This window comes from Bacillus rossius, chromosome 12 (assembly GCF_032445375.1).
Source record: "Bacillus rossius redtenbacheri isolate Brsri chromosome 12, Brsri_v3, whole genome shotgun sequence".
Classification (NCBI taxonomy): domain Eukaryota; kingdom Metazoa; phylum Arthropoda; class Insecta; order Phasmatodea; family Bacillidae; genus Bacillus; species Bacillus rossius.
This window is the reverse complement of record NC_086339.1, coordinates 14388309-14410677: the sequence shown is the minus strand read 5'-3', so window position 1 is coordinate 14410677 and position 22369 is coordinate 14388309. Positions and strand designations below refer to the sequence as shown.

Here is a 22369-nt window from a genome sequence, read left to right as displayed (position 1 = left end):
ACCGTCGACACAACCGGTAAAAAACTGCAGCTAACGAGCTCATTTAAATAAAAAAAACTTCGCCGCATTTTTAAGTATCTTGTTTGACATATCAGGCTACTATCCAGATGGTCATTTTTCCTGTAAATAACGATACGTTCAATCACTGAGGTAAGAACCTTGTTAGTAATGATTGAAGTCAAACTGAAAACCCTCCCCCCTCTCCTCCCCTCCCCCAATTCATATTTCCCTCTGAGTAGCAAAACATATTTTTTGGTTAAAATGAAATTTAAGACTTATTTCTTGCTGATGTGCTGTTAACATCATTGTCTAACAACACTCACTTCATGGCATATTTAAGATTCTTCCTAGCGATTGCCTTTCAAGCTATTAAACAAACTTCTATCGTCAGAGTTCACAGAGCTACGCTTTGTTTTGCTATCTATTTGCAAACAGAGGGACTTAAACTTTATAACAGACACTTATTTAATTTATTAATACCTCCAAGAATCAAGGCTCATTTTAATTACATAATCATCAATCAAGCACGAAAAAATATATTTTTTGTTAAATACATTATAATATAATATAATAAGATATTATCTTATTCCTCTCACCATCTGCATTTTTGCCAACGAAAAGCCAAGAAGCAAAGTATCAACATTTTGCCAGCACCTTGAAAGTGAAAACTAAGAAAATAAAAAATAAAAATGTGAAAATTTTTCACAAAACATTATTATATAATATATAATATATGCTTGTACGCCCGAAAGTATTTTTGGCAGACTTGCTTTTTTGTAGTTTCGCCCTTTTGAATTTTTTTATATTATATTCTTATTGTGTGGTCTCTTAATATCTTGTTGTTAAAATTATCAGTAAATAACTCAGATGTACTTATATTTTTTTTGTCAAAAATTCTTTTATCCCCTATACATATCAGAATTAATTATCATCTGCACGATATTAAAATTAATTGAATTTTTTTTTGTAGAATGTTCGTGTGTATTAAATTACAAAATGTTTGTTATACTCATTTTCGAACGGGTGTGTTAGCCGCCTCACAACCTCCTAGTTCCGCACAGTTGCATATTCCACCTTGCACTCCAGCCGGCGTGGTGTCCGAGGAAAAGACGCGGGAAGCAGGGCAGCAGTGATACCAACTTCAAGGCACCCGGAGACTCCGTTTCCCTCCCAGGAACGATTCTTCCCCTGGTTTCGCCTCGGAGTTCCGCCGAAAACCTGCAAACACACGGGAGTGTTCTCTCGAGTGCGCGCAAAATCCATTTCATAAACTAACGCAAACTTTGGAGCCTAACAACAATATCCTAATACCCTTAATCCTGCTTAATTTTTTTCTCTTACTTAATAAATATAAGAAATTGCTTGACATATCATGTCTGTGGGTATGTGGCGTAGCCAGGATTTGTGTATGGGGGGTGTTAAGAAGCATGGGCGCCCCCCCCCCCCTGTAATAAAGCGGGGGGGTCCGGGGGTCCTTCCCCGGGAAAATTTGGATTTCAAGGTGTAAAATAGAGCTATTTTAGCAGTTTTCGGTACTTAAATTTAATTATTGTAATGGTAAAATTTTTATTAATTTTAATATGAAATTTGTTTGAGTGATGAATAAGAAATTAATTAAAGATTTGGTGCTAAGGGGGGGGGGGTGTGAACCCCTAACCCCCCCCTCCTGGCTACGCCCCTGGTGGGTATGTATAAAAGAAATAATTCAGATTATCTGGAAAAAAATTATCAATGTTTGTTTTACTTCAAAGTTATAAGTATATAAAACTAAATATGTGTGTCTATTTAAAACTGTGTACATGTAAAACTGTATGTATATGTATAACAGAAAATATGTAAATGACATGTTCCATAGCCTTATGGTTTTTACCAAAAGAAGGCTGAATGGAATACAAATAAATAAATAAATAAAATAAGTGCCGGCGATCGACCTGTGATTGGACGGAAACTACTTAGCTCAGTGCCTGTTCGCTTTCTGTTCGCTTCGGTCAGCCACGGTCGCTGTAGTCGCAATGCCTCGACGAATCCGATTGCACGTACGTACATCGTTCCAGCACGTCAGAGTTGGTAAAACAGCGTGGGCCCTGTAGGAATCTTTTATTTCCTGTTGATGATTGAAGCGCATAACAATAAAACATTTAGTCGTCTCTAGGGGTAAGTGGGATTACGTTTATTTTTGTACAATGTACAAGGAAGCAAGATACAGTTTAATAAGGGACAGAAAAAAATAATAATTCCACTGTTAGCTATGCGAAGAATTAAAAAAGAAACGCAATAAACATTTGATGTTACACTCCAAACGTGAAAGTATACCCCAATCTTAAAACTAAATCTCGTTTTTCAGCATAAAGATTTACCAAGTAAATATTTCAGATAAATATTTTTGACGTTTAGTTTTGTAAGGTTTTCCGTTTTGCTTCCCGTCGTGAGGCACGACACGACGAACTTGTATTCCATTGGCTACTGAGTGTGTCGGGCCTGTCGTGGCGTCGTTACTCCAGCTTTGCAGTATATGTATCATGTGACTTTGTCTCAAATTTGATACTTGCCTTCTCGAAAGTACCACCCGTGATACCCATTTCCTATCTTCAATATGCAAAGCACAGAATGATGTATGTTTGCAGACACTGGCAATTACGTGAGTTTGCTTACTAATACTGTTGACAAAACAACAGCGAGCAGAATTACTCCTCTTAACACTTATTTTGAGAACAGTCGAATTTTAGACAACGTCACGTAACACTTACTATAGCTCCACGATATCTCATAATTCGTACACAATGTAAGACTTGCAAAGATAAAAATTATAAATACTTAAGACGCGAGACAGTAACTGTTAAATAAGTCCTACTTAAAATGCGGGGCAGTCTACTAAAAAAAATAAATCTACAAACACAATTCTCATCAATAATTTTTTTTAATATGTATTTCTATAATGAAGGTAAAATTGTAATTCCTAAATTATTACATCCAATACACATAAGAGTGATCTTCAAAGTTTTATTTAAAGTTTAATTAATAATGAAACAATAGAGAAACTGTGTCATAAATGTGCTAATATTATCTCATCCAGCTGTGTCATTGTTTATTCCAAGCCATGTTCAAACTGTTATATATTGTTGGCAATATAGTCAAGTTATAAGGTTTTAAATACAAAAATTACGTATTTGGTAATTTTGTGTTTTGTCTCCCATGGAACGTGCCAGATTGTGAAATCACTACATTTTATTTAACCAATTGAAAATTTAACATGGTAAAACAGGCTTAGCAAAATAAATATATGTTGTACATATTAATTATGCGTGTACGTAGTTGGGTTATATAATAATTATTACACATTATTTAAGTGTAAACTAGGGAAATGAAACAAAATAATTACAATTAAGGTTATGAGCAAATCGTATAAGATAACAGTATAAAAAAATAGCATCGAATTTCAACTACACAGAGTTTCTGTGCAATCGGTTAAAACATAACTGCGTAGAAATGTCACTAGCGCAGATCAAGCTGACACTTGACCAAGGAAAATCTACCACTTAATCCAATAACATGGGTCTCGGAATTTCCTGACCTTCCCCGCTCGAATGTGCCGCGTCTCGTGGCCGCAATCACATCAAGGAGTCATACGGCCTGGCGCGCGAACTGAGGTACAGCACGTGGAACACCAGCTTTCTGAAACAAAATATTCCGAGTCACATTTTGAATGATGTCGGGGAGGCAGCTCTCAACCTGTCTCGCATCAAAAAAAAAAATGGTTGTCTGTAAAGTCGGTTTACGGACGATAGTTTAAAGTGACAACGTCATAACAAAGCATTGATGAAATGATTGCATACTTTTATGAATAAAATTTAATCATTTTTATTGAATTATCACTATTTTGTATGCATACAAAGAAGGAGTGAAATTAAATCTACAATTTAATTGATAAATTTACTTTTATTTGCACTCATTAATTCAAATATGTTTATTACTTTAACGAATAGATTATTTTAATTATAACTTTTATACATGTTTGCTATTTAACTTCTTCCTATCTGTGTTATTCTGTTAAGGATAGGACGATGATAGGAAAAGTAGGAAACGAATGGGAGTGTTTCAAGTTTAATGTGCCTCGAAAAAGTCAAATCGATGGTTGTTACAATCGAGTAGAAGGGAGATAGATGCTGCGCAAGCGTACAATTAGCGTAACGGGACACAGCGTATCGGGACACTTTTTCGTGCGTGCAGCCGGCGTTCATCGATTTATTAGACGTTGTCACGTCAAAAAGATAATTTCTGGGCCCCTTAGCAGGGATAAAAAAGGTTTGTGCGTGGAGTCCACGTGTGACATATATATATATATATATATATATATATATATATATATATATACGCTTGATTTGACTTTTTCGAGGCACATTAAACTTGAAACACTCCCATTCGTTTCCTACTTTTCCTATCATCGTCCTATCCTTAACAGAATAACACAGATAGGAAGAAGTTAAATAGCAAACATGTATAAAAGTTATAGTAAATATAATCTCTTCGTTAAAGTAATAAACATATTTGAATTAATGAGTGCAAATGAAAGTAAATTTATCAATTAAATTGTAGATTTATTTCACTCCTTCTTTGTATCCATACAAAATAGTGATAATTCAATAAAAATGATTCAATTTTATTCATAAAAGTATGCAATCATTTCATCATATATATATATACACACATAAAAATACATATATATAAAGTTACATTAACGTGAAGTATTCGAGCGTCTGACTGACTTTGGGTCAATGCACCCAAAAATGCAGAGCCCTCGAATACTATCATTTGCGAACATTTTGAGTTCTATGAACCAGGCGAAAACGTTTTGAAAGGGTTGTTGATTCACATTTAAACAAAATAGCATTTAAACATTTTCATTAATACCTAAGTGCGTGATATATATATATATATATATATATATATATATATATATATATATATATATATATATATATTCGTCTACAGATTTGAACTTTTCGATGACGTGATTCGGAATGAATAACTTTAAGATGCAAAACCACGAACATTCTGGCATCATTCTGGTGGAAATAGAGAGGAAACCCCGTGGGAAGATTTTGCTAGGAAATTTATCGGTACTTCAAGAACAGTTCATTTGTGTGATAAATGAGGTTTAAAATTATCCTGGACAAGTTTTGCTTTATTCTTGACCTAAACTGAGAACAGGAAAGTATCTGTTAAGGTGAAGGGGAGGGGGGGGGGTAATATCGCAGACAGTTAATGAAATAGTGCCCGTGTGCTTGAACACGTTTCATTTTATTTAACACTTATAAGTGACTGGATATTTGCGTGGCCAACTCGACCTCCACAGGACGTGTTTGTGTCTGGTCGCAGACATACCACATTGCAAATGCTTGAAGTAGTTCATCCAAGGTTTTAACTGCACAGAAAATGAACACTTTTTTATAATAATGCAGTAAAAAAAAAAATTCCTTCTATCAGATTCTACTAGAGCATAGAGCATGAGAAAACAAACTGAGCACGAATAACATGCATGCACATTTATGTGCATTATGTATGATTTATTTAGTTTTTAATTCATTAGCTAAGAGGATGAAAAGATGATAAATTTAGGTTTATAATAAAAAATATCTTCAAAGCTAACAAAGCCAGAAGTAAGATATTGGTCGCACGAATAATAAACAAGCATTACCAATGTAAGGAAAATTTCTTGCAGTTCTTAGCTTCGGAGATAGGCTTTTTTTTTAATTAAAAAATTTTACCATTGTGGTCTTTTAAGCTTCGGAGATATTATTTTTTTATTATTATGAACCTAAATTTTACCATATTTTCACATATTTAGCCATTTAATTCAGAAATTAACAAATGAAATTTTCTTCATAAACAAAAAAAAATTATATTTTTACGCTTCTTATGTGTAATTTCTTATAAAATAGTTTTAAAAAAGAGTTAGTAGTCATGTTTTTTTAAAGGTAAATCCCAACATCTTAACTTCTGTTGAATCCAACTTGAAGCCGTTGAAATCTGTTACAGTATCACGCGATAGACGCGTGGGAACAGCTCTTGCGCGGCAGAATGCTGCGCGGCCCAGTCGAGAGCCGGCAAGGATCAACTGAGGCTGACCCGCTCATTGCACCGTGCGCACCGTGCGCACCGTGCGCATGGGGCACACGTTCCATAACTCGAAATTACGGCCAACCTCGTGCGACATACCCGGGAGGTTCGAAGTACAAAAGGATTGGGGTAATGACGCCATGCACTGTATTTTTTTTTTTTGTAAATGGAACATAAATATTCATGAAAATTGCATATATTTGTATATTTTTACGTTTACATGAAAACAACTGCATCACTACAAACTAGTGTTCGCATTTATATTGTGTTCGGATTCTTACCCGGACAATTAATTATGCTTTGTGTTGTCCCAGTACCTCCAATAGTTTAAGTTATTTTCAAACCGTTCCCGGAATGGCTTTCCAGTACTGACTACGCGCATAATGATCACGATACAAAAAAGATATTGTTTAATATTCGATTATCATTTTAATGGTTTAAAATCATTATATTTCAATTAAACATCGATTAAAATATAACATTATGCGCCAATTTTCGTAATAAATACTCCGTATTCTCGAGAAAAAAAACGTATTTCATACATTCAGAAAAAACAATACCCATGTTTTGTACAAAATTACAATATCTCTCAGTAGTATTACAAAATATTTCTTGGCAACTGCTTTCTACAGTAATTATTTGTGAAAGTAGAGAAAAAAAATTTTGTATGAGGTGCGAACGTTTGGTGGGTACGAGGTTAATTGTTTCGAGTAATCGAGTTATTAATTAGTGAAATGAATAGGCCCGAAACTGCGAGTCTACAAGTTACAAAGTGAAAGCATTGCAATTGTAAAACTGATGATGTTTCATAAAGGAAATTGCTTGGCTTTAAAAGTTGTCACACTGACAAATCTGAACTCCAAGTCTACAAAAATTTGTTACCAATTTTTTTATGTATAAATTTAATTCGTATTCATTTAATAGTTTATATAAACTTAAAGGCCAATTTTTTGTGCCAATTAATCTTTTGTTTGTATGACATGTATTACTCACATTTTTGTATGTCATCCAAAAATCAATAAATTTTGGATTTCCCAAAACCCTGAAAAAAAACTCGAGTTTGTAGAATTGGGGGGAAACCAATTTTTCTTATTGTTTTTTGAATGATATTACAAAAAGTTAAGTAATACACGACAAAGGATACAAAATATGCTTAATTTAAAACTGTGTACAACACGGTTACAGGTTTTAATTCATGCAGGGTTGACATAAAAATTGGTCTTTAAGTTTCTACAATAAATAAACACATATTAAATTTAAAAACATTTTATAAACAAATAATAGTAGTATAATTATGAATTTATTTAAAATAATGATCAAAAATTACGAAACTATCAAAAGCAAAATAATTTAGAATACTACTTAAGCAGAGAAAATGTGTAGCTAGTTGATGCAGAAGGAGAAACTCAGATGGAAAAACATAAGTAATTACTGGAGATACGACATTAATTAAGTATTTTGAAGTGTCTGCTACGTCCACAGTTATAACGAAACTCCCAACTGACTGCATATAAGCAATTTCTTTCACTTTCTAAAAACAAACGCGAGCAGGAGAGTAACGGAACGATTTTCGCGGTAACGCACGCTCGTGCCATCGTGCAAACAACGGAACGCGGTTCAAGGGTCCAACCTGTCGCGAGTAAACTTGGCAAGTTATCGCTTCCTGAGAAGTCAGAGCCAGGACTCGGCAACCCGTTCTGTAAACGTCAAGTCAAGCGACTTTTTTTTTGTAAGAGGGGTTTCCTATTTAAAAAAAATACAAACTGCCGCTTCATCCTACGTATCACTAGCCATCGTGAGCTTATGGCGAAACGACTCGTGTGTATGTGAGATTACTAAGCTTGCCGTAAACTGAGACCTGCCATTTTGAGTGTGCTGGTTTACACAACCGCACGGCCTTGGATGCTGAGGCGCGTTTCATAACACGCCTATAAGTAAAAATAAACCGCTTTAAATCGTAAACGTATTCATAAATTAAAAAGAAAAAAAAACACCTTTCGGCTCAACCTTCAGGCCTAGGTAGATTTCGAAGTACCTATTATTTCTTCTGGAAAAAAGATCGGAAACTTACATAAACTCCTGGAATATTTTAAGAACACAAATGTACATAACATCGTATATGTTCGCCAACATGCAAAAAGAAATCGATTAAACATTTTATCATTATCCACGCAGCGAAAATGATTTGAATGTGTTTAACTCAATGCATCCAGCATTAAATGCCTTAACTAATTCCATATAATGCCTACTAAGGTAGTTACGCAATTATTTTTGGCCTTCAAACACTTTTTTTTTTTTACCTTTTTATTAATGTGTGGTCGTATAAATATTTTTGGACAAAGTTAATATTAAGATGGTAATAAATAAATTCCGACCAATTAGATTCTTAGGAAGTATTAATTTTTTTTTTTAAATTTCAACCCTTGTTTGTATGGAAATAGTTCGTTTAGTTAAAAAATTGTTTCAGCCAAAGGTAAATTTTAGGAGTTTTACAATAAATTATATTAGAATTGATAGTATGTCTATTAAAAAAGTAATGACTTTATGTATTTCTTTATACCCGTGTTATTTTCACTCCTTGCAGTAGTGATTTGTTACGATAAATTTACTTTAGACAAAAATTTTCAAAAATATTCAAATGGTTAAATAAAAATAAATATTAATTTGATAGAGTACTGCACATTGTAAGGAAGTTTTACATATATTCTTATTTCAACCCCAGGTTATTTGAACCTTTTACAGTAATGGTTTGTGTGCCCAATAAGGGAATTAAAAATTAGTTTTTGTTTTTTAACCCCTCTATCCACCCTTTACAGCAATGAAGGGTTGGTTGTATCAAAAATTATTTAAAACAAAAGTTTTGATAATATTTTTAAGGTTTACACACAATTTGAACGAATTTTACAGTGTGCCTACTAAGGGAATTATGATTTTTTTTTTTGTCATTCTACCCCTCTTTATTCCAACCAGTTGCAGTAATGGTTGGTCGTATCAAAAATTATTTCAGACGAATGTTTTAGATAATAATTTAAATTTTTATAATAAAATAGAATGGGATTTAATAGTGTACATGGTACGGAATTTATCTTTTTAAATTCTATCCCCTCTATTTTTTCAACCCTTGCAACAATGGTTCGTCATATCAAAAATTATTGTTTCAGAAAAATGTTCAGATAAAACTTATAAGATTTACAAACGATTTGGACGGATTTTATAGTGTAACTATGAAGGGAGTTATGATTTTTTTTTAATTGTACCACTAATTTTTTCAACCCTTGCAGCAATTGTTCATCTAAACAAAAATTGTTTCAGACAAAAGTTAGAAATAAAAATTATAAGATTAACAAACAATTTGTACGAAAACTAGTTATGACATTTTTGTTCTCCAACTCTTGTTTCTTCAACCCCTTAAAGTTATGGTTGGTCGTATCAAAAACTTATTCCTACAAAATATTTACGTATTACTCCTTAAAGTTATACGTTCAAACGGATGTGATATTTTCCATATTATGAACGTTAAAGAGATTTTTCTGGTTATCAAAAAACCTTCCCCATGTATACCCCTCCGGTTGCATATTGCCCATTAACGAACTCGACCGAGATTAGCGGTGCTGCATCTGCGCGGAAGTCTCAGAAAACTGGAAAAGATGTTGGACCCACGTGATTTACACACACAAATAAATATATATATATATATATACATATACACGCAAACACATATGCACACATACCTACACACAAACACACACGCATCTACACACAAGCACACATCTACAAAAACACACACGCATCTACACAGACACACACATACACAAACACACACCTACACACACACCTCATTCACACACCTACACACCTAAACCATAAGCACATAAAACCACAAACACACATCTACATCACCACAAACACACACACATCTGCACAAACACATACCTACACATATACACACACACTAGTTTGAAATAAAATCGTGGTCACTCATCAAAGTACTAACTACACTTGATGGTACTTTCATAATAATTCAAGCTATTGCAACTCTTTCACCCGCTCGGCCAACATGTCATCATGATATACATTAGTCTTATAAACGTATATATAAAGTGAGACTATCGCAGAAAAAAATTCTTAGGAGTCCTTTAACAAAAAAAATAGTTTTGAATAAAAAAATTATATAACCTCAAGGCATAGGCCTAGTTATATCCTGCGACATAAATCATAATAAAATTAGTTAATATAATATTATTTCATAGGTACTTCTGTAACATATGCGCTTATCATTCGTATAACACGTCATGAAGGCAACGATTAGGAGTGGGACGCTCGATAACATATTTGAATATTTTTGTGTTTATGCGCACGCACTCGTGTCTAACTTGCGCACTTTTTTTTTATATACATTCTATACTTCTATCTGTGAAGTTTCGATTCTAACGCGCGTGACTGACACTTACCCGTGTTGTTTTGTTTATAATGCACACAGAAACCGTTTTCCGGGGCGAAATTGCGAACAAATGAATGTGGTTACGTATTGATGCCCCCCCCCCCCCCCTTCCTTCCTCTCCAACTCTCGGTAGCTAGGAGTGCCAGCTTCGCTCGGAGATTGAGAGGGCGTGGCTTCGAATCCAACCAAGGCGCCGCATTTTCATAACCTGCTTACCGGACTGGTCGGGCTAGTTTTTATTCTGCTTGGTTTTCCACCAATGAGTTAGTATTAAAGGCGACTGAAGGCGTAAAAAAAAAGCCGGAGGAGCGAATGAGCGCAAGTGAGGCTCCACGTCTTCGCAGACCTGCAGAAGTACAGTCCCTGACGCGTCGTGATTGTGTTCGTTCCAGGACGCCTCGCGTGTTCCGTCTCGAAGCTTTAGTTGCTGCCTCGTCCTCTCTCGTGAGCATATTACCTTAATACTTTACGTGTAAACGACTTAGCGTTCGGTTCGGTACACGGCATCCCAACAGGAGTAAGATTGGAAGTCGGTGAACGGAATTGTGTTAATCATATGATGGACCCATGTTTAGCAACATAAAACCCGTGAATATTGGGAGACATACCAAACGTACTGGTGTGCCGAATGTAACTTTTAAGATAGTGAAACTACTATGAAATATATTTGGTAAACTAAATTAGTGTTATTGTAAAAAAGTAATTTCAGGTTTTAAAAAAAATGAAAGATAACTAGCATTACAATGATTATAATACATTAACCTCCTTAATAATTCCCAATTGTTTTAGTAGCACAGTTGTAGAGCGTGCGAATTCAGACCTCAAGGGACGTGATTCAAATCTAGTCACATGAAAAAACTTGGTTCGTTGATTATACATGTTCTTTTTAGGGTGTTGAGGAGGGGGGCGGGGGGATTTTCCGCGTGCACCTCTAAAAGTTTTTTTTTTCAAAATCTTTTTTAATTAATTTTTCCAATGTTTTTCGACCACTTTTTCCCGATGATCTTCGTGGCAACGGCTGTTGCATTGTTGATGATTATTTCTCCGTCTCCTGAAAACGGTTACTGCATTGTTGATAATTCACTTTTGGATCTTAATCAAGTTTTCTGTGATTTATTATCTTTGCCATCATATTGACACGGTGTGAAGGCCCTTGAAAAACTATTTAATTTAGTTTGATGTCTTTCTTCTTTATATCTTCACGTTTATCTTGTCTCTAACGATTTTTGGTCCATATATTGATTAATTTAAAAATAAATTAAGTTTTACTTATACACGCTCATCGAGGGTGAGATCTTAATTTGCAACGCATGCGCGGTAATTCTGAAGTCGTACAGACAACCAGATATCTTACCACGCGTGGCGCTATGAACCTGTCTATATTCGCTTTCCTGAACATTACGGTGGGGGGGGGGGGGGGGGGGAAGGAACCAAGCACATGGGTGTACCAAATAAGTCTTCGCGATAGCAAAAGTTAACATTTTGTAAACTAGCCACAAACATAAAATGGTTGCAACTTTAGAAATAGGTTATAACCCTGGTATCCCACCATTGATAAATCAATAATCGCCACCACTCATAAATTTGTCAGCTTATCTCAGTGGTTTAATGCCTCGTTTTGAACGCGAGATTCGAATTCCCGCCAAATTGTAATTATCCACCTATTTTATATAATTTATTATTGAATTTTTAACAATATCTTATAAGAATATTATAATTATATCTACTTTTTATTTGTTTAACCTTTTAACCCCTTAAAGCAGAAAATTGGTACTCTTTGATGAAATTTCGCACACATTACATCTTAATTAAATTTAAGAAAAAGGTATGGATGTGTACTGTCCACAAAAGATTTCGAAAAACTATTCCAGCTTACTTTACCACCCCTTAAAAAATATTTTGGTACTTCTTGATGAAATTTTGCATAATTTAAATTGAAAATAAAACAAAAATTGCTGTATAGAAAAAAACCTTTTCACATGCCCCAGTCACTAGAAGTTTAAATTTCTGAAATAAAACATAACTACTTTAAGTGCAATACAATTGTGAACATGAGCATTTCATTGACAATTCGACACAAGTTCAACATTACTAATTAGTTATCGTGCTTGTGTAATTACTTGTAAGTATACATTAACTTTAAAGAGTTTTTATTTATTAATTAATATGAAATTGAAATTAATGCGAGTTTCCATGATTTAATTAGCATTCAAATTTTTTTCATAACATGTGATTGTTTTTACTAAGTTATTATGAAAAGTCACTACATATATTCAGTGTTAATTGTGTTATATGAATTATTACTAACACACCAGTGCACATTTTGGATCTCTGAGACCCAAGCACACGTACTTCATCGAGTTGCCAACAGATGGCAGAACCTGTTTTCTTTTGATTTCTGCTACCTTCCTATTTTAAAGCGCGGTTACACGGACTCTGAACTATTTCAACTTTTGCGTGCAGTTACACACAGTCTGTACAGGTTTCGTTCGAGACCATTTCTCATCCAACCTAAACCAGTTGCAAAGTAGTTCAGAACAACACCTTTTTTTTTTTTTTTTTTTTTTTACATAAGCCTCTGGTTGGCTGTTGAATGTTAAGAGTATAAACAGTTTTTTTTTTGCGAAAAATGCAAAATGGAGAATGTTCCTGGCACAAGTTCGTGTAATATTTTATCGACTGCAGCCAAAAAATTATCAACAGGTAAATATTTAATTGTTTTTAAAATCGTTTCTGGCGGTAAATTTTTAACAGAGGTACATTTGCTCAAATAAACAGGGTCCACAACACAATCATTCGATGTAAGTAGACAATCAGTTTTGGAGTTGAACACACTTTAAACCAACTGCCATGCAACCATACACTTTCGCGTTTGTAAACACGTTTACTTAAACATGTTCACCTGAAGAAGTTCGGGTTTCCGTATAACCACGCTCTTAATATCAATTTTTTAGTACCTGTGTGGCTTATAACAAAGCAGCTGTTTTTACGTTATGTGCTTCGTTCAGTTATTTTATAACCAAGTATGATGTAGTCTTTGAAGATAGATTATTCAACTATTGTTTCATAACTGTTTGTGCTGCTGGTATAAAATTACATTTTTGATGAGTTCTTTCTAGAGTTGTAACATAGCATCAACTTATTCAGGTAGTTCGTCACGCAAATTAAGAAAGTATTTTTTGTCACTCTTGTTAGCTATAATTACAACCAATTTGTTGGAGCCCAATAACCTTCGAACAGGCAAGTTTTAAGAGTATTTTTATACAATATAGGAGTTTTAAATATGAAAAAGAAAGAAAGTGCAGCATTGGTGATTCAAGAAGTTTTTTTTTTTTTTTGCATAAAGCCAGGAATTTGTTGTATAAGAACTGACTACTGCAGTGATGTGTTAGTCAAACTCTATGATGAATGGAAACATTTACAGAAAATTTGGTCTAGAACTGCAGAAATAAAAGAAGAGATCTTTTTTTGGAAAATATGAATGATGTCTTTGACATTGTTCATGCAGATGCAGAAGTACAGATGTAAAATGAATAGTATAAGAATCTCTTAATGCTGAAATGCCAAAAAGGACGACCGGGATCCATGGTTGGTGTAGATAAAAAAACTAAAACAAAACGAAGAACTTAAATTTAAGCTTCCAGGGGTTGGTAGGGATAACTTAAGAATTTGCTGATTTTTAACTGTTTACTAAGTGTTTGCATGTTCATTTTTTAATGTAATTTTCATTTTTTGTCCGTTATTGAGTTTTCTTATGGCAAAAAGTGTAATTATCAAAGGTGTATGTCCAAAATAACATTTTTAATAAAAAAATTACCTAAGCAAAAGTCATTCAAAGAACATAGGAAAATGATTGGCTGGATATGACCGATACCTATCCCAGTATCTATGAACTTTGTCGCTAAAGTGTTGACGTTGCTAATGACCTCGTTTTCTATGACACATAAAAACCAACGTTTAAAAAATTAATGTTTTTTCCTTCGTGCTTGCTTATTTGTGGAGGGGGGGGGGGGGGGAGATGGTTTGTCCACTTTATTTTCCCTCTTTATTTTCGTTCCTTTCATTACTTTTCCTTGTCTTTTTGTAAGGTTGTTTTTTACATTTATACAACTAGAGAATTTCGGAGAATTATTTTACTTTCAGAGTGACTACAACTGTACTAATACTCTTGATGTAGGCTTTTGGACATACGCCATTGCTAAGCACAGGTATGTCTGTAGAAGAAAACTACAAAAAAAACACAAATGACAAAAACACAAATTAAGTAAACAATTGCTGTTGTCATGATATAAATACCTCACAATACTCCACAACAGGAATATGGTCAACAAACAAAGAAAAATGGACTAACAGAACGAAAAAAAACCACACATGATGACAGCACAAAAATACCGAACCCAAAAAATTCGGCACAACAGTTGAAACGAGACAAAAACACAGCAAAACGAAAAGACAAAACAAACATAATAGTTTTCCAAAAACAGAAGAGAAACGAAAAAAACCACAAATGATGACAGCACAAAAATATTGAAGCCAAAAGAATTCAGCACAACAGTCAAAACGAGACAAAAACACGACAAAACGAAAAGACCGTTTTCTAAAACAGAAACACAACCGTTTTCTAAAACAGAAACAAGAATGGCATGCACTCCCATTACACAAATATTTCAAAGATAATATGTATTAATACTGTCAATATACACTCATTTAACCTTATTGTGAATAGCCAAGGTATACAAAGTAAGATTTTTAATGCTAACTAGCCTTGTGGAACTATCTGGCAACAGTATTAGCCATTTACTACATCTACAGCAATCTAAGCGTGATACAGACTATATAAAGACTAAAGAATTCTCATACGACACAGATAATGAAAATAATCATTTAGCTAGTCTTTCAATACTCACCAGTTATGTGTAACATCTAACCTTGGTAACGAGCAAAATTATTATTAAAATACTAGATTCAGCTATTGATTGGACTAATCGAATATATCCTATATATAAATTTTAAAATGATTAACTAACATGGCATAAAAATGAACCTCAATTTTTTGAATCATTATGATATCAATCACAGAACTTATTAATTAATACACAATTCATACACATTACTTCCAGGAATGAATCCGTATCACGAACTATGTGTTCATAACGTATTAGAAAAGCCCGCATGGCAATGCATCGCGCTGTTCAATGCCAAGAGTGATTAATATACGCCAAAAAAAAAGTATTTAAGATCAATCGTGGACGCGAATAACACACGTACTTTCCGCACGCGCCGCTAGAATTCGCTGACGGAATCGTAAACATAGCTTGCCACCATCACACGCAGATAGCAGCATGTTCGCTACGTCGACTATCGGACCATTCGATTAGCTGACGGAAATATTAAATTATTAGAAACTGCTCCGATTAAAATGGAAAATACAGGGGGAAAAAAACCAAACCTCAGCTCTGTAACTGATCCAAGAAATTTATTAAAATGCCGCGCATATTTATTCAAATTCACAAAACAGGTAATACTATAAAGTTTCTCCTTGCCTTTTTGAACTTTGGTTCGAGCCATCCGCCACAGATGGCAGCACCGTTGTTATACATTTCCGTTCCATTATTTCCGTCGTATTCACGAAGTATATTGAATCTTGTGTGGTCTGTCTGCTATTCGATGTAAGGGGCAAGCATATGTTACCCGCGTTGCTGCAGAGTGCCGCGGCTTGCATAGCCCAACCTCCTGCGGGTAAATGCTGAACTAAGTGCAAAAGAGCATAGTCAAATCAAAAAGTGTTTTTATTTTTTTTTTCAGGGAAGAATTTTTTTTAAAGTGAAACTTCAGCCGGTGAGTATTATCAGAATCACGCGATAACACAAGTGAGTAGGTAACAGAGTTAACGTGTGTAACGTATGTAATGTATGCAATGAATATTTCTCTATGGCACGGGGTTTTAAAAAAAAATTGTGAGGAGAATAACGTACAGAGTAGAGAATAATACAAATGTGAAACTCTTTGCAGGACTTCATTACCATGTTTATTCCAACATTAATCGAGTACTTCATTGTTTGATTTTTTAGTTGAAGTGAATTAATCAATGTTTTAAAATGAGACTTTTTTACAGGCAGAAACACATATATGTTTTTCATTCCATTGTTTTTAATAATTGGGAACCTGTATTGTGTACTTCTACCTTTCAAGTGAATTATTGAAAAATTTTAAGTGATACTTATTTACAGCCAGTCACGCCAAATGCTATAGAACTATTAACACATAGATGTTATTAGCAATGCCGCAAGCAGAGCTGTTAGTGAAATCACCTATAACTACAGTGAAAACACATTCACTTGCATCAACATTCCAGTTGGAATACATTTTAACGTGGTTAGAAGGTAAAGTTTGCTACTTTCAATATCAACTTCATTGCGTGTTATTTACGTGATAACGTATTTTAAATCGATGAACGCCGGCTGCACGCACGAAAAAGCATGACTCATTGTCACGTTTCACCTGAGCCAAGCGTGCAAGAACCGGCCAACCACCGTGCGAGAAAATCTTCTATAATATCAAACAGGTTAAGGTATGCAATTTTTCATCCATGTTTTCTTGTGACGTTATCACGTAAAATTATCGTCCGTAAACCGACTTTACAGACTTTTTTTTTGTGCGTAGTCTTACATTCTTATACTTCTAACTGTAAAGTTTCACATATTACACCCGTGGTGGTCTGGCACTGACGTATTATTTTATTATTTTTAACATTACAATGCTATTTTTATTTTTAACATTACAATGCAAACAGAGTTAATAGGTTGTTTTAGGAAAAATATGTAAATTTTTCAGATCATTCACCATGACTTATCACTAGAAGAGAGTGATACAAACTAGAAAATTTTAACTTTGTTGACATTAAAACTCTAGATTTTTAAAAATTTGAAATTTTTTGACCTAACGAATTTTATGCTTTGTGACCTTATAACACGAAAGAAAAACTTAACAATATATTTTTTTTAATTAATGAATTTATGTTTCGTGACCTTGTTAAACAAGTGAAAGTAGTGATACCTCGGAAAATTTATTTGACAATCTAGCTTAAAATTTTTTTCTTCTTTTAATAGATCAAACTTTCAGTTTTTCACTGCGTACTTGTGCTGAGGGTTTTTTTTATATGTATATTTTTTTCCTTTCCAGATGAAAGATGACGAGTGCGCGGCGGAACCGCTCTTGGAATGCAACTGACATTCGCTCGCCGCCAGCTTGGACAACTGCGTCCTGAAGGCCGGAGGAAAGACGACTTCTCGTCCAGGAAGCGAGCGAGGTCGGGCTGACCGTAATTGGACGCGTTCCGCCGATTGGTCAGCCAGCCAATCAAGGGCGTGTCCATTGGGGGAGGGCTGGGGGGGGGGGAAGAGATGTTAAAAAAAACGTTACCTCAGAGTGTGGTGATACATAAATCCATATATAGGCACTTTCATAAAAAAAATAATATGTTAAATACCAAACGTATTGGTGCTAAATGAAACTTTATGATAGTGAAAATACGCTATTTTTGGTCAACTAAAATGGCCGTATTAAAGAGTAATTTCAAAATTTAAAAAAAAAAACTAGTCTTATAATAAATATAATAAATATTCTACTTGTACATCCGAAGTTGTATTATACTATTAGTTTCAGACTTGGGGACTGAATTTGTAAATATTTCAAAGCCAAATTCTGACTTATTTAATGTCATGTTTTGTAATAGCGCGTCAGCTCTTCCAGAAAAGTCCTCCGAAAGCTGCCCTTGGCCGGAATTGGAAGGGAGAGGTGGGAAAGAGGGCCACTTCCCTCCCACCCCTTTTTACAAAGTGGAAAAAAAAAACTGTAGTTAGAAAAGTTGTAACTAATCCTCACAAACCATTGTTCGAAATATGTTTTTATATTAAATTATGTTATGTTTGTTAACGTTTATATTTGTACGGTACCATGGACCCTATTCCCCCCATGAAAGACGTTTAGTTAAAAAATCCCCCCTACCCCCTTTCCATTTTGAGCTGGATTCGCTGCATTTGTGATATGATTCGCGGCTACAACCTTGACGTCAGAGCAGGAACACTTTCAAATATTTTTCACACTTTGATTTACGAAGAGTTCTTGCTGGTTACAAGTTATCAAGGTATTTTCGTGAACTTATGAAAATTATAACAAAAAAAATTTACAATTACTGACGTTACTTGTTTCGAACATGAACCCACACGAATCATCTCGGCGTGTTTACAAAACGGAAGTCGAAATCCAACGTAGTCACTACACTGAAAAACACATTCTGTGCTTTTACATGGAAAATCCTTAGAAACTCAGTTTTCAACGGTATCACCCGTAAAACTACAAGGCTTTCTACCGAATTTCAATTCCATTTCGATGTTATTCGAACGGGTATTTGCAACCACCTTAGTTTTGCATCGTCTGCTGTTGGCCTCCATCTTGTTGTAAATGTATTTAATAAAAGGTTTTTAAAAAATATTTATAAAAAATGTGTATACACGCGCATTAGAAGGTCAACTTCTTTTTGATTTAAAACACTGTGAAATAAATAAAATAAATAATCAGTATTCAATATTAATATAAACATATGTATAAAATAAATTACTTAATTTAGTAAAATCTATAGACACTAAAATCAATAAATATGTTTAATGTTTATTCTAATTTATTAACTTCAATTATTTATTAAATAGTAATGTTATAATTTTATTGCATATAAATTATACATACTGGAACATAAATTCACTAATTTAATACAGTTGAAAAACAGATTAAAAGGTTTATAAATATGTTTTATAACACTTATGTTCACAATAAATAAAGGTTTTCAATTATAGGGACCAGTATTCAATATCAATCACGTAGTTCCACACCCGCCGCTATAATTCGCTACCAGAGCAGCTAAGTCGACTATAAAATCATTCCATTTGCAGAGCGAAAGGTTCAAATATGCAATGAAACTTCTGCGATAAAAATTAAAATGAATTGAAAAATACTAAATATCGGCTTGGACTTAATTTTTGTCACAGAATTTCATTAAAACACAGCCCACCGTGTTAAATTTTACTATAAAGTTAATACTATATAATTTCATCTATAAATTATTAAGTATTAAATTATAGTTTTACTACCTGTATTACACATTTTTATTTTTTGTTACCTATGCGAATTCATGGAAATTAATTTCCTAACAAACGTAATTATTTTAAAATTACTTTACGTAAAATTATATAGGTTTACTTAGTTTTAAATAATTATTACAATGGACTAACTTATATATTTAATAATACTATAGCAATACGATAAACAAGTAAAATGTATTTACGTATATTTGCTTCAAGCAAAATTTGTATAATCAAGTAATATGTATTTAAAAAAGGAAAACATTTCCACAGACGAGTTTTTAATCAAGTTTCTTAAGCTTATTAACCGCGCACTATAAAAACTGCGCTATAAAGCTTACAAGTAGAATATTTATTCTGGTTATTATAATACTAGTATCCTTATTTTTTTTTAAATTTTGAAATTACTCTTTAATATGGCTATTTTAGTTTGCCAAATAGCGTATTATTATATCATAATGTTTCATTTAGCACCAATACGTTTGGTATTTACCATATTTTTTTTATGAAAGTGCCTATACGTATATGGATTTACGTTAATTCATGTGATTCCGCAATCTTCCTGTGAAAATTTCGTTGTATGGGTGCGCGCTAATCGTAAAAATTCAAGCTCATCATTTTTCCATAACGCGCCTAAAGAAGTATAACTTCAAAAATAAACGAGGATCCAGTTATCCGTAACTACGAAGAATATTTTAGTTCGTTTGAAGTGCATTCATCTTGGATAGTCCCTATATTTAGTTTATTTCCGAACGGTACACAGCTAGTTCACAATTAAATAAACTTGTTTGGAATTGTTGCTTAGAATTCAACTGTTTCCAACTTCATCGTGTATTACTCCGCCGAATAGCAAAAGTGATATTTGAGGGTGAGGCTAGTGGATTGTGTCAATATGATGAACATGTATGAGACGGCGATATTTTAAGACAAATTAATATCAATTTTTTTCAAGTTGGTATCAACCAGGACGTAACGGATTATAATGGGTATTTTCCTATGGCGTCGATGCATGTAACAATTTTTTTTTTTTTTGGCTAGTTAACATTGTAAGCAGATAATACGATAAGACTAAAACGTTTTCATTTCATTTCAGACACAATGAACATAAAGCGTAATGCAAAAATTTCCGAGTTTCAACGCATTTTCGTGATTGGTGCGTTAAAATAATATGCACTTCATGACTGTATGCAAACCATACATAAACATACGCACCAGTGATTGCCAACTTCAGATGATTTTTTAATAATTTTTAAATAATTCAATTGACAGATCATTAGCTACTAATCATTCACATCCATTATGCAGAAGACAAAATACAGTATAATAGTTCATCATTAAACATTGATGAAATGGCGGTTGCCACACTAGCGCCGTCAGGAAAATAAGTGTCAGCAAATTTATTCGTTTTAATCAACCGAGATAAAAACTCAGACTGGCTTTCCTCATAAAACAGGTTTTCATGCATGAGTGAAGATAAAATTTAAAACCAAAGTTTCACGGTACGACCAACCTAAATCAGGTCAAGCCGATGCCTTAATCGGACACCGGACAGCCAATCATCTGCCAGAGTTGAGCCACAAATTGCGTAGTGTGATCATCATAACTTTAGGGAAAAAAACGCGCTAAATTACACGTTGGTACAGTGAGAAAAAAAACACCCTGTGGCTCTATAAGAAATTTGAGAATCTGCTCATCTCACTCGAAAGCCTGCCGACATAGACGTACGAAAAGGTTCCCACCCAAATACAAAAGGATTTATCGAGAAAATAATCAACTGATCATACCTAATAAAACATACATTTTAATTTTAAAAAAGGGGGTTGTCTGTGAAGTCGGTTTACGGACGAAAATTTTACGTGATAACGTCATAAGAAAACATTGATGAAAAATTGCATAATTTTTAATTTTCATATATTATTTACAGTTTTTTGCAAATTTAATTTAAACGATTTATTTAAATATAATCAGAAACAATTAGTTATAGAAATAAACTAAAATCAAATCAATTTCAATAAATTTTTGATTTGAAATGACGAAATTGGACAACTAAATCAAATTTTTTAAATTGCTGCTTTTAAAAAGTCTGCCTTAACCTGTTTGATATTATAGAAGATTTTCTCGCACGGTGGTTGGCCGGTTCTCGCACGCTCGTTTCAGGCGGAACGTGACAATAGGGCATGCTTCTTCGTGCGTGCAGCCGGTGTTCATTGTTTTATAACACGTTATCACGTCAAAAAGAAAAAAATATATATGTATAGTTTACACAGGCATCTGACCTGAGGAGAATGAGCCTTGGGTTTTTCTTGCATACAACCATTTGATTAGTTTTGTTTTTGCGTCTCGTCGACAAGGGACATTAGCAACACAAGTCAGGGCATTTGAGGGAGGAACCAGCCTAAGTATGGAAGCATCCTCGCCTCTGTCGGAGTGACTACAGAGACCTGATATCAGAACTGCACCTGGTTACGTAATCGCATCCTCCGGAAAAGTCCGTCCAAAGTTTTTTATCGTTGCCCCATCTCACGCGCTTCCATTTGATTGGAATTTCATAACCTAAATAAACTCCATATTTCCCTGAATACTATTTTTTAAATTTAATTTTTTTTTTACTCGAGGTGTTACTATACAACACTCGTAAGGATAATATTCAACTTCACAGAACACAATTCAAAGA

The 22369-nt window shown here is 33.9% G+C and overlaps 1 long non-coding RNA gene across 1 annotated transcript in view; it reads right to left on the bottom strand.

Moving 5' to 3' along the window:
- Nucleotides 1-22369, bottom strand: part of LOC134537582 (uncharacterized) — a 41057-nt gene that overhangs the window by 2575 nt on the left and 16113 nt on the right. The window contains exons 2-3 of the long non-coding RNA XR_010076007.1: nt 3572-3672; nt 1075-1218 (exon numbers count right to left, since the gene is read on the bottom strand). This is a non-coding gene — a long non-coding RNA (uncharacterized LOC134537582). The remainder of the gene's footprint in view (nt 1-1074; nt 1219-3571; nt 3673-22369) is intronic.